The following is a 12,797-nucleotide window of genomic DNA, read 5'->3' on the forward strand; positions in this document are numbered from 1 at the left end:
GATTGAACTGGCACTGCAGAGGCTGCAGGCAGCTTCGCAGCCAAGCGCTCAACCGCTGCGCCACCAGGGGAGGCCCTGAGGCCCTTGTATTCTTTTATTTTTAAACAATCTTTTGTAGTGCAAATCTTTCACTTTAAGTTCAATTTATCAAATTTTGTTTTAGGTATTGTGCTTTTGGTGTTATCTAAGTACCCTTAACAAAGCCATAGACACTAGATTTTCTTGCAGTATTTTCTGACATTTCTATAATTTTACAATTAAGTTTATGATAATTTAGATTTTTGAAAAGGAAAATATAAAGCTCTCTTTGCAGATGACATGATTTTTAAAATGCTTCATATTTAATTATTATTATTTTTTAAATTTAAATTAAATTTTGGGGTTGCATTTTGTTCTTTCATTTGTGCACATGGTCCATTCATTATCCACCAAACCACACATGTCAGCACCCCATATGCCTCTCTCCCCCACCTTCTCCTGCCTCCCCTCTGTTCCCTTTGGTTGCCATTATATGCTTTCACTGAGTTCAAGATTAATTCCTGCTGTATTCTGCCTGTGTCTGGGTTTTTTATTTATTTTTTCTTTACATTTATATTCTGCAGACGAGTGAAACTAACTAATATGTTTCTTTCACTTTTTGACTTATTTCATTTAACATCATCATCCTGTAACTGGGGCCCTGCAGTGTGGACTGCAGGGCAACCCAGGCATTTCCTACTGCTGTGTAAGCTGTTGAAACCCTTAGAAAAATGTGGTTGCTTTTACTGCCTGCATCAAAAGTTGCTGCCTATGGGCAGACCCTCCTTCGGGCTCCAAACTGGTTGAATGGTCCAATCAGAGTATCAAGTAAGGGTGGGGGCCTCTAGAAGGGATATAAGGCAGGATAGGAGCCATCTGAATATCTCTCAGACTTGTCCCATTCTGTACCTGGCCTCTGAAAAAAGAAAGAAGGGAGAAAGAAGAAAGAAGAAGAAAGAACGAAGAAGGAAGGAAAGAGAAAGAAGAAGGAAATCTTAGTAGCTGACCTCCATAGAGAGAAGTTGAAGTTTTGCAGCAGCTGGCTGTCAGCACCTGACTATGGTCTTGTCATGCCATTGCCTGGAAACAGCACTGAAGACCCCAGGCCTGGTATCTCACTGAGCTGTTGGTGTTTGGTATGGGCCAGTGACTCACAAACCTGTTTAATGGATCATCCAGCATCAACTCCAGGTGCTGTTGTGCTGCTGCCTTTGTCATTGTGTGTTCCAGCGTCTGGTGCTGTTCATCTTGACCTTCAGGCTGTGGCTGTGGGCTGCTGTGTCATCATGTCAGGTCTTTGTTGGTGGGATGGCACCATGTTGCATGAGAAGTATTTTGTTTGGACTCCTGGATAATATGTAGGGTGAGCTAACCAGTCATTTGTTGACTTAGTAACTTTTTGTTTCTCCTGTTTGTGAAATAAACCACATCATTTTACCCTGAGCCTCAGTGGTCTTGCAATTGTGCACATGGGTAAGCGCATGGGTCTTGCAATTGTGCACATGGTCATGCACTTGTGCACAGACAGTGACCCATCCTCTATTGGACACTGTCCTTGGGTGTCTATCCTCCCCTATAGCCCATCCATATACATTGATTTTGTCCCAAATGCCACTGTTTTATTTTTCTTCACACTTCATTTACGGTCTTTATTTCTTTGTTAATTTTCTGCCTGGATGATCTACTCCTTCATATCACAGGTGTGTTGAGATCTCTGACAATGACTGCATTTTTGTCCATGTGTTGTTCTAAGTATGTTAATAGTTGTTTTTTGTACCTTGATGCTCCTACATTAGGTGAATATATATTAATAACAGTTATATATCTTGTTAGTGAATTGTTCCCTTGATCATTAGATAGTGTCTGTGTTTGTCCCTGATAATCTTTTTTAGTTGAAAGTCTAGTTTATCTGATATGAGAGTAGCAATTCCACCTTTTCTTTGTGACTTATTCATATGTATGACCTTACAGCAATCTTATTTTTCGTTTGTTTTGTTATTAGTCTATATCTTTTAACTGGTGAATTCAGAGCATTCACATTTAGGGTGATTATTAATATAGATTGTTTATTATCAGTCATTTTGTTCTTTTTTAAAATTTATTTATTTTAAAAAAATTTTTCCTAAAGATTTATTTATTTATACAAGCACTGGGTACAGTCAGAAGCACAGGAGGGTGAGAGAATTCACCAGAGCCAGAGCAGGGAGCAGAACAGGCAGAAGGACCGAAGCACACTGAGGGGAGCAGCGGGCGGCAGGAGAGGTCTGCGAGCTATGTGGGACCCTCCTCCGGTGGCCAGGGAGCAGCAGGGGATCGAACCATTGCTGCAGAGGCTGTGCGCAGCTTCGCAACCCAGCACTCAACCGCTGCGCCACCAGGGAGGCCCTCAGTCATTTTGTTCTTGATTATTTTTCTTCTGTTTGTTTTTCTATTTGTTTCTATCTGTTCTTTATGGATGGCTTTCCTTGGTATTTCTATCAATTTCTTTGTTACTTTGACTGTGGGTCTCTATTCTGTTTAGTAATTACTTCGGAGGTTTTAAATCCTATGTCCTATGTACTTTATGAGATGGTGTCTGGTCTTTGACATTTAATTATAGAGATTCTGGTCATTTCTTCCTCCTGCTTAGTGTTTTCTTGTTGATTCATAATGTCATTGATCATGCTTTTGGTTTTGTATTTTACTGTCATTTCCTTAGGAATGTGTGTTTCATGTTTTCTTTTCTTGCAGAAGTGCTCCTTTCAACATTCTTTCAAGGGCAGGTCTGGTGGTGGTAAACTCCACTAGCTTCTGTTTACTTGGGAACACCTTTATTTCCCCTTCAAACTTGGAAGATGATTTTGCGGCATAGCGTATTCTTGGCTGGGAGTTCTTGTCTTTTAGAATTGTGAACATTTCCTTCCATTCTCTTCTTGCCTGGAGAGTCTCTGGGCTGAAGTCCAGTGAAATATAAATTCGGTAGTTTTGTAAGTTATATATTTTCCCCTTGCTTTTTGCAAAACTTTATCTTTGATTTTTGATTGTTTTACAATGGTGTGTCTAGGTGTAGGTCGTTTTGCTTTTAAAAATTTGGGCATTCTCTCTGCTTCCTGACACCATATTTAATTTATTGCTTAAGTTGGGAAAATTCCATGTTATTATTTCTTTGAATAGGGTTTCTGCTCCCATTCCTCTTTCTTCAACTTCTAGTGTCTCAGTTTTCTAAAATTTCCTATTCTAAGTGAGTCTGATATTTCTCATAGTTGCCCTATTTTCCCGTTGTCTTGCTTCTCTACTTCTAAATGTGTGATTTGTTCATTTGAATCTTCTATATCTAAAATTATTTCTTCTATCAGTTTGATTCTATTTAAAGTGCTTTCTAACTTTGTCCGCAGTGCCTTCTGAGTCTTTTTGTGATTTTTTAATATATTTAATCTCTTTGGTGAAGAGTTCTCTTTGTTCCTTATCTCCTTTCTAAGATGTTGCACCTGCCAATCTGCCTTTGTGTGACTTTCCAGTATCTCCTTGAGCATTTTTAATAGTGTTGTTTTGAAAGGTTTGTCTGATATGTCCTTTATTTCTGTATCCTTTATATTTGTCCCAGGAGTTCTGTCCTCCTCATTTTGCTTCTCTTTCTTGTGTTCAGATGTGCCTTTCTTCCTACACATGTATGTTGCCTTATTTGCTGTGTGTGTGTGTGGTGGGGGTGGTGTGTAGCTGGGGATTTGGTTTTGTTTGTTTCTTTTTCATTTAAAGTCTGCGGCTATACTTCTTGATCTAAGTTTGATGAATGAAGTTGGTCATGTCTACCTCCTACGTCCTCATCTTTTGTTCCACAGCAAGTTGTATTCTGTGCTTGGTTTGCCCTATCTTCCCATCCTGTCTCCCTGCTGTCCTTTCTAACACAGGTTGTGCTCTGTGAAGCTTGATCTACACCACCAGGTTCGTGCTCTGGGATTGATTCGTATTTGGCTGGGAGGTGGCTCCATGCCAGAGTGTGCTGGGTAGGCATGTGCTGACTTGTCACTAGGGCCACAAACAATGGCATTGTGACCCTGCCCCTGACTGCTGCTGCTTCTGCACCGTTGTGATATCTGTGTAAGATCTGTATACTTTCCTAGTGTATTTGTGAGCGACCTCACAAGTCTTTTTTATGAATTCTGGCTGGCTCAGCCTGGTTTCTCTTTGATCTTTCAGTGCCCACACAGAACCATGTGTGGAATTTACAGTTTCCTGGATCTGTGTCCACTCATGAGTCAGAAGATTTTCTCCAGGGAGTTTCTCAATGTCCTGGGTTGCCTCCTTCATTGTTTGGGTGGTCAACCCCCAACCCAGTCATGTTCCCCTTTGCTTCCTCTGATTCCTCCACTCAACAGCCACCAACATTAGTTCAAGACCCCTGTGGAGTCTTGGGACTCTAGATGGGATGGAACATCTAAATCCTATCAGAAATTTTTTCTTACAGTTTTTAAGTGAAGTGGTGATCCCATCCTCTCTATTCTGTCATATAGTGGGTGTAGTCTTATGATACATTTTGAGTTAATTTTTCCATAATTTTTCCATGTGGCTGTCTAACTGCTCTATACCCATTTAAGCCATTGAATTGTTTTTACAACTTTGTGAAAAATCAATTGACTTTATGTTTGGGTTTTCTTTTCTGTTCCATTAATCTTTGATCTACCTCTCAGTCTATACCACATTGCTTGCTTGTGGTGGCTCTACAAATCATAAAATCCAAGGAAATGATTTTGTTACTTTATATTTCAATTTTTAGATTTGGTTGAGCCGTTCTAGTTCATTTGCCTTTCATATAAATTTGGAATGATCTCCATAGAAATCTTGCTGGCATTCTCACAGAAATTATGTTAAACCAGAATATCAATTTGGAGAGAATTGACAGCTTGGTCAAATCTTTCAATCAACCAATATAGAAGATCTCTCCAGTTATTTAGAAATTATCTTTCATTAGTTCTCAGCATAAAAATCCAGTATACGTTTTATTATATTTCATTTTGCAAGTTATAAATATTACTGTGATTTTCCATGTGTTAATTGCTTGCATATAGAAATATAATTTCTTTTTTCTTTTTGTATATTCATCTTGTGAACTTAGTTGTGACTTTGCTGAGCTTAGTTCTGTGTGTGCAGATTCCTTGGTATTGTCTATGCACATCATTATGTCACCTGCAAATTGAGACAATGTATTTCTTCCTTTTCAACCCTCATGTCCTATATGTACTTTACTTGCTTTGTTGTTCTGGCTAGAACTTTCAGTTTGTTGAGTAACAATGACTACAGTGGACATGTTTGCCTTGTTCCTGATATTATGGAGAAAACATTTATCTTGTTTGAGTTTCAATCAACTTATTCAAACTTTTGGCTTATGTCTTTTTCCAGTTCCGGGAAATTTCTACTCTTATTCCTTTGAGTACTTTCTCAGTTTCACCTTCTTCTTCTCTCCTTCTGATCGGCTCATGATAAAAATTGTTATATATTTTGTAATAATGCCATAGTTTTCTGAAACTCTTCTCCTTTTTAAAAAAATTCTACTTCCTTTACTTTAAGATTGGTTAATATTTGTTTTTCTGTTTTAAAGTTCATCAGTTCTTTTTTCTGTCATTTCCATTCGGCTATTGTGTGTCTACTTCTTAAGTGTTTTTTTTTTTGGTTATTTTAATTTTAATCTAGATGCTTTTAGTGCTAAAATGTCCAATTGGTTTTTCTCTACATCTTTTATTTCTTTGCTGAGACTTACTGTTTCAATATTTGCATTTTTATGATGAATGTTTTAAAACCCTAGCCAATAATTCTAATGTCTGTGCTCCTAACATTGGCCACTTTTGATTGTGTTTTGCTAATTACTTTATGAAATTTCCAGTTTGGGGGGTAAGTGCTTTTTCAATTAAATCCTGGAAATGTTGGGTATTATATTGAAAGGTTGTGATCTTCCTTAAATTTTGTGTTTTAGGAGGTCTCCTTTAATACTGTTACATGGTTAGTTGTTACTGCCGTATGGAGTATGAAAGTTCAGATTCTCTACTCAGATTCTATTAATATCTGGGGAGAGCAGACTCCTTGCTATTGCTGCTTTTGGGTGGAAATTTGTCACCACTAGACCTCTTTTGATATAGCAATGCATAACAGGAGAAGGGGAACCTTATTATTAAACAAGTGTGGTATTAGTAGCACCTGACACAATATTGGAGAGGTGTTCATTATTGCTGAATAACAATCCAACTGTTTTCTCTTTTGTTGGGTTATCATTTTCTTTGTCCTTTATATTGAGACAGTGTGTTTTTCTTGTGAATTTTTTCTTGTGTGTGTGTCCATTCGCACTTGAGTTGTCAGCTTCTTCAGTATTCTACATGGGTATTTGAAGCAAAACAACAAACACACACAACAAAAAAATTATAATGTCATTCCTCAGGTCTTCATATGTCTTGCCAATCTGCCTGATTCTCTCTGTCTTTCAGATTCTTCATATACTTGTTTTCTATATAATGTATAGAATTTTTAGTGTCGTAAACTAGAGGAATAGGGAAAATATGGCTACTTCATTTTCTTGAAAGCAAAATGCACTACTTATTTTAATAACCACAGAAAATATTTACATGTATCTGAAGTCAAACTTAAAAATAAGTCGCATTTAGATAAGTCTAACCTTTATTATTGTTCCTCTTTCCCCTGTAGTTATACATACATGCACAACATGTCTTGTTTTCTGTAATGGCATATATATCTTATTTATTATAGAAATATTTAAATAAATATAATGTTATACAAATATACATGTGTGTATCCCATTTCTCAGAAAAAAAGTGATAGCCTAACATCTGCATTTTTCTTCATTTTGCCTTTTTTTCTACTTAATTTACCCTGAAATAATTTTGCATAGTATATAGAGAGATTCCTCATTACTTTTGTAGTTGAATAGTGCTTCTTTGTTTGGCACTTTTGTATCTAATTAACTCATCTCTTATTGATGGACTTTTGTGTTGTTTGCTGTCTTTTACCAGTTTGATACTCAGTTCATTTATTTTAAAAGCAATCTTGATAGCATAAAATGGAAAGCAATATATTTTTACTATATATACGAAGTGAATATAAAATGAATTGAATGAAAATAGAACATTCAAATTAACTTCTCCCATTTCTATTGCCTGGTATTGTTTTCAGTACTTTTTTTTTTTATATATATATATAGGCATGTTTTATTTATTTATTTATTTGTTTGTTTGTTTGTTTTGTTTATACATGCACTGGGTACAGTCAGAAGCGCGGGAGGGTGAGAGAATTCATCAGAGCCAGAGCAGGGAACCGAGCAGGCAGAAGGACTGAAGTACCTTGGTTTGCGCGCCATATGGGGCCCTCCTCTGGTGGCCGCCGAGCAGCCGGAATAGAACTGGTGCCGCAGAGGCTGCGGGCAGCTTCGCAACCCAGCGCTCAACCGCTGCACCACCGGGGAGGCCCCTGTTTTCAGTACTTTGTTGAAAGGAAAGATCCACAGGTGATAGTGTTATAAATGAATGGTGGCTTTCTTTTTGATGTAAACATATGGTGAAAAGGTTATTTACCAGATACTAACTCTTGCAATATTTGATTCAATGTTACTAACGTCTTCTCTTTGTGCTAATCGCATCCAATTTTGTGTCACTAGTAGCATGTTTTGTGTCACTAGTAGCGAAAAAAATGTGATAGGTCATGTATATTGAGTCCTTCCCATTTTCTAGGACTTTAGTGTATTATACCATGATACTCCAAACACTCTTAGAAGATAGATACTCCTATTCTCTTTGCATAAACAAGGAATCCAAGGCTTATTGATCTATGACCCACCCAATACTCCTAAGTGGGGATTTGGGTCTTGATCAGTCTGTGCAGCTACCAAGCCCATCCTCATCAGCACAGCACTGCACGGCCTCTCTGAGCCATTCTTTGTGACCTCCCCTCTCTGCAGTGGGATACCATGCAGATAGCACTGACTGTGAGGATAAAAGACTTGGTATGACTTAAAACTATCAGTTATGATTTGTTTTTAATTATATTGGTTTTGAGGTTTGGTTTCCTCATCTGCAAAACTGGCATCATACACCGTTTATACATACCCAGATCTGAGAATTATTATATTACATACTCCTGTATGATTTTATTTTGCAATTATTTAGTAATTCATTCAATTATTCTGTCAGAGAATATTTATTACCTACTATTTGCCAGATGTGGTATGGTGATTGTGGGAGAGATAATGACAAAGCTAGCAGATGCTCTTCCTAAAGATACTTCCCATGACTAAATAGTGACTGCTCTGGAGTCAGAAAGGTAGGAGTTCAAATTTGGATTCTACCAGTTCTGACATGAGCTTGGGAAAGCTCCTTAATCACATCAGTACTGCCTTTATTCTCTATCTACAAAGTTTATAGATGGCATTTATTCCGATAAGTGGTACTGTGTAGGGATTAATTGAGGTAATGAATATAGAGCCTAACCAACAATAGTGTAGTTAGATAGAGAACATGTGATATATGTATACAATTACAAAGTCCATTCAAGAAGCATGGATATATATGGAGACTGCCTGCTACAATCTTGTGCTGATATATTTTAAGAAATAAGTATGTGTAGGATTGCCATGTTAAGATTCATGGTAATTTTAAATGCACTAGAAGTTCATAATTAAACAAACCCAGGAGAAATTAAACATAATGAAACTCACCCTGAATGATTAAACTACAAATATAATGAAGTTTAATTTGATGTTTCTGTAATAGTTTGACTTCAAAGAATAAATTCTTCATTTGTTAAATCCCAGAGTAATTTGTAAATGTCTTCCCAAGGAGAAGACCTCCATAGACATTTTTAATTAAGTTCATTATGTTCATGCATTTGAGAGCAAAAACAAAATTCTTACCTTTGTAATTAACACTTTTTCATTAAATGTCAAACAATGAACTCTAGAAATAAATGCATATAAATAAGTGGAATAAAAAGATATTTTTCACTCCAGAGACCCAATATTGTGGGAAAATAGTCTGTGTAATTAAATTTCTCACTCAAAAAAAGGAAACTCTTTCAGAGTAAGCAGGCAGAATAGAATGAATTTCATGAATTTTAGAGCTGCGTAAGAACTCATAATATATGTGACCAAGCAGCATAGTTGACTTAAAATCTTGTTTGCTAACTGAAAGCGTAACCATATTTTTAGAGAAGGATGACTCAGCTTTTCAAACTCAGACATATCTTCAAAGGTGTTTTACTTAATTCATACTTTAATAAGGCAAATTTCTTTATTACCTCATCAAATTCTTATTCTGAAAATTTGGAGGGCCACCCCTGGTGGTGCAGGTGGTTGAGCGCCTTGCTGTGAAGCTGTTTGCAGCCTCTGCAGAGCCAGTTCTACCCTGGACTACCAGCGAGCGTCCCACATGGTGTGGCAGTCCTCTCCTGTCTTGCCCACTGCTCCCCTCCGCAGTGTATTTCATCAGTCTGCCTTGTTCTGTTCCCCTCTCTGTCTCTGGTGAATTCTGTCACCCTCCCACGCATCTGGCTTGTACCCCAGTTCTTATATAAAATAAATAAATAAATCTTTAAAAAAAATTTGGAAAAGCTGTGATCATAAATTACCTGACTAATTATAATGCTTGATATATAAATGTAAGTATCTTCATTCATTCATTAATTTAGTAAACACTACTAATTTAGTAAATACCACAATATATGTCATGTTCTGGGGAACCAGAATTTAATAGGTAGATGACCTCATTTAGGTCAGTCTAATAGGTATCTTCTTCTTTCCTATTTTCTTGATTTTCAAATAATAATAATAAACATTAAAATCTCAGACAGAATCTTCTAAGATATAAAATACAGAACAATTCAATAAACAGGTACAATTTTATGTTTATTAAATTACCAAGAAATTCCTTTTCAAAATGTCATTTCATAATAGGTAACATTGATTTATAACTCTCTATGGTTTATGGGTATATTTTTAACCTCTTCACATATATGTCACCATACCACACCTACCACCAAAGTCCTATCCTTTTTCTCCTCCCACACTCTATTTTCCTCCTCTAATAGTCTCAATTCTGCACTCAGCTTTCTAGGATTGGGTTTGGTTTAGTTTTGCCTGAACCTTGTTTTTTTTTTTTTTATATTCAACACATGTGTAAAGTCATCTGGTATTTTTCTTTCTCCTTCTGACTTATTTTGCTTAGTATAAGCCTCTCCAACTCCATCCATGTTGTCACAAATGTTAAAATTCTTTAGTACTTTTAAAATTGTGAACTGGAGGGGATGCAGAGAAAGAAATACACTACTATGCCATTGGTGGGACTGTAAATCCATGCAGACATTGTGGAAAGTTACCTGGACTTATAAAAAAATTAAAAATGGAAATACTCTATGATGGAGTAATTCCATTCTTGGGAATCTATATAAAGGATATGAAACCATCAACTCAAAAAATGATTTGCTTTGCTAGGTTTATTGCAGCCTTCCTTACAATGACTAGGACATGGAAACACTGATAGAGGACTGGATCAAGAAGACATGATGCACCTACACAATGGAATATTTATCAGTCACAAGGTGAGATAGAATGTTCTTATCTACTACAAAAAATATAAGGAGTTTGGAGCAATCGTGTGTAGTACAGTCAGTCAAATGACAAGGGTAAATTTTGGACATTTACATAGCAGACAATTTGACAAAGCAAAATACTTAAAAACTAGTTAGCAAACAGGTGAATTGAAGCTTCTGAATTTAAGAGGGAGTGGGGAGGGAGAAAAAGTTGAAGGGTTAAAGGAATGGTTGGTTTATTTATTTATGCATACAAGAACTAGGGTATAGGCCATAAAGAAATCTTTTTTTTTTTTTTTATAGAGGCATGCTTTATTTATTTGTTTGCTGGTTTGTTTTGTTTTTTGTTTATACATGCACTGGGTACAGTCAGAAGCGCGGGAGGGTGAGAGAATTCACCAGAGCCAGAGCGGGGAGCAGAGCAGGCAGAAGGACCGAAGTACACTGCTGAGGGGAGCAGCGGGCGGCAGGAGAAGTCTGCACGCCATGTGGGACCCTCCTCCGGTGGCCGGGGAGCAGCCGGGGATCGAACCGGCGCCGCAGAGGCCGCGGGCAGCTTCGCAACCCAGCGCTCAACCGCTGCGCCACCGGGGAGGCCCCATAAAGAAATCTTTTAAAAAGATAAAAAATAAAGTATGACTAGGCTGGGAAAAAAAAATTGAACAGTGGGAGCATAATTGAATTTAATGACTCCAAAAATACTGAAATAAACTGGTTTTTTTTTTGAAAAAATATGATTTCATTACTGAAGATTCCAAGAAGAAAAATAGGAAAGCAGACCCATGATATCAGATTAGATGAGCTAATATATTTAAAGTTTGCACCACAGTACCTGTAGGTATCAAGTGGCAATAAATATTACAGATGATGACAGTGTTCTCCATGGTTTTCTTCTTGGCTCAATGGTCTACTTCCACAAACTATGTCTAGATAATCTCTTCCATAAACCTGGATGAGCAAATAATTTTTTGAGTTGATAGTGATTTTTGTGATTTGGAATTTCCTGTCACAAGCTAATGGTTTCAAATCAGCACATTTCGCCAGGGTTCATATCTCATATGTATTCTAATGGCTGGATATCTGTTCCTGCCCATCAAAGAAAATTCTCAAACTCAGCATGTCCACAGTTCACCTAACCTGGCTTCTCTACATTCCATTTTTCATTTGAATACTCTTGTTTATCTAGTCTAACTAGCTGATAGCTTGGGGAATAGATTTGATACCTTCTCTTGAAATTAATCAATCCCCAACTATTGTTTACTTCATCTCTTAAATATATCTCAAGTGGTCAGACCTGACCCTAGGCTCAATCGGGCTGGAGGTATGAGTCAGGTGCCCCAGTGTGGTCTGGGTCCCAGGCAGGGGGCCCCAGCACACCCCCATGTAGCCCAAGGTACAGGTGGAGGTCCCCTTCCTTTCTGACCTCCAGTTCAATCAGATTCATGCAAGACACCTGTAATTCAAGCAGTCCTGCTGCACCCTTTCAAAAGAGAGGGACAAATCAAATCCCTGGACACAGTTATCTCCTGGGGTGGACCTAAACAGAGCAAGGTCAGAACCTGAGAGACAGACTATGAGACCAGCTGGTGTGGTGATCTATCACATGAACTCCACCTACTATATCTGTAGGGGCTGGGAAGCAAACCCCTGGTCCAGAGATGCATGAACATGAGTGAGGCTTCCTCCTTTTACAGCTGGGGGGTGGAGAACATCAGAGATGTGATTGGGGACCTAGGGCAGGACTGGAACCCATGAAAGGAGATGAGAGGAGCTTGACTGTTCTGCTGGGGAACTTCTCCACTGACATTGGCAGGGAGCAGAGTTCCCAATGCCAGAATTAAAAGACTCAGAAGCAACAGTGTGTGGCAGTCATTGGAACAGATGGGATAATCAGTGTGAATGAGGACACACAGAGCCTAGAGACCACACTGGTCTGGAGAAAACGGAGCAGTCTCCTATATCACAGGAAGTCCCCAAATCAAGGAGTCTAGAGAATCACCCCACCCACCTGCCCTTTCAAGAGTTCCCTGAAGTGCTCTGACTTGCTACCTGTCTTCCAGTTGCTCCTGGGGATCTGGCAGTCTGGTCTACTGTGATCCAGGAGGCCAGGTCCTTGCCTAGGAAAAGGACAAGTTTCCAGGAAAAAGACAAGGTCGTGGGCAGACCATGGGTCTACAGCTTGCAGCAAGGGGGGGATGGGAGTGACTGGTGGGTGGGGG

This window comes from Talpa occidentalis, unplaced genomic scaffold (genome assembly GCF_014898055.3).
Source record: "Talpa occidentalis isolate TD23 unplaced genomic scaffold, MPIMG_talOcc4v2.1, whole genome shotgun sequence".
Lineage (NCBI taxonomy): Eukaryota > Metazoa > Chordata > Mammalia > Eulipotyphla > Talpidae > Talpa > Talpa occidentalis.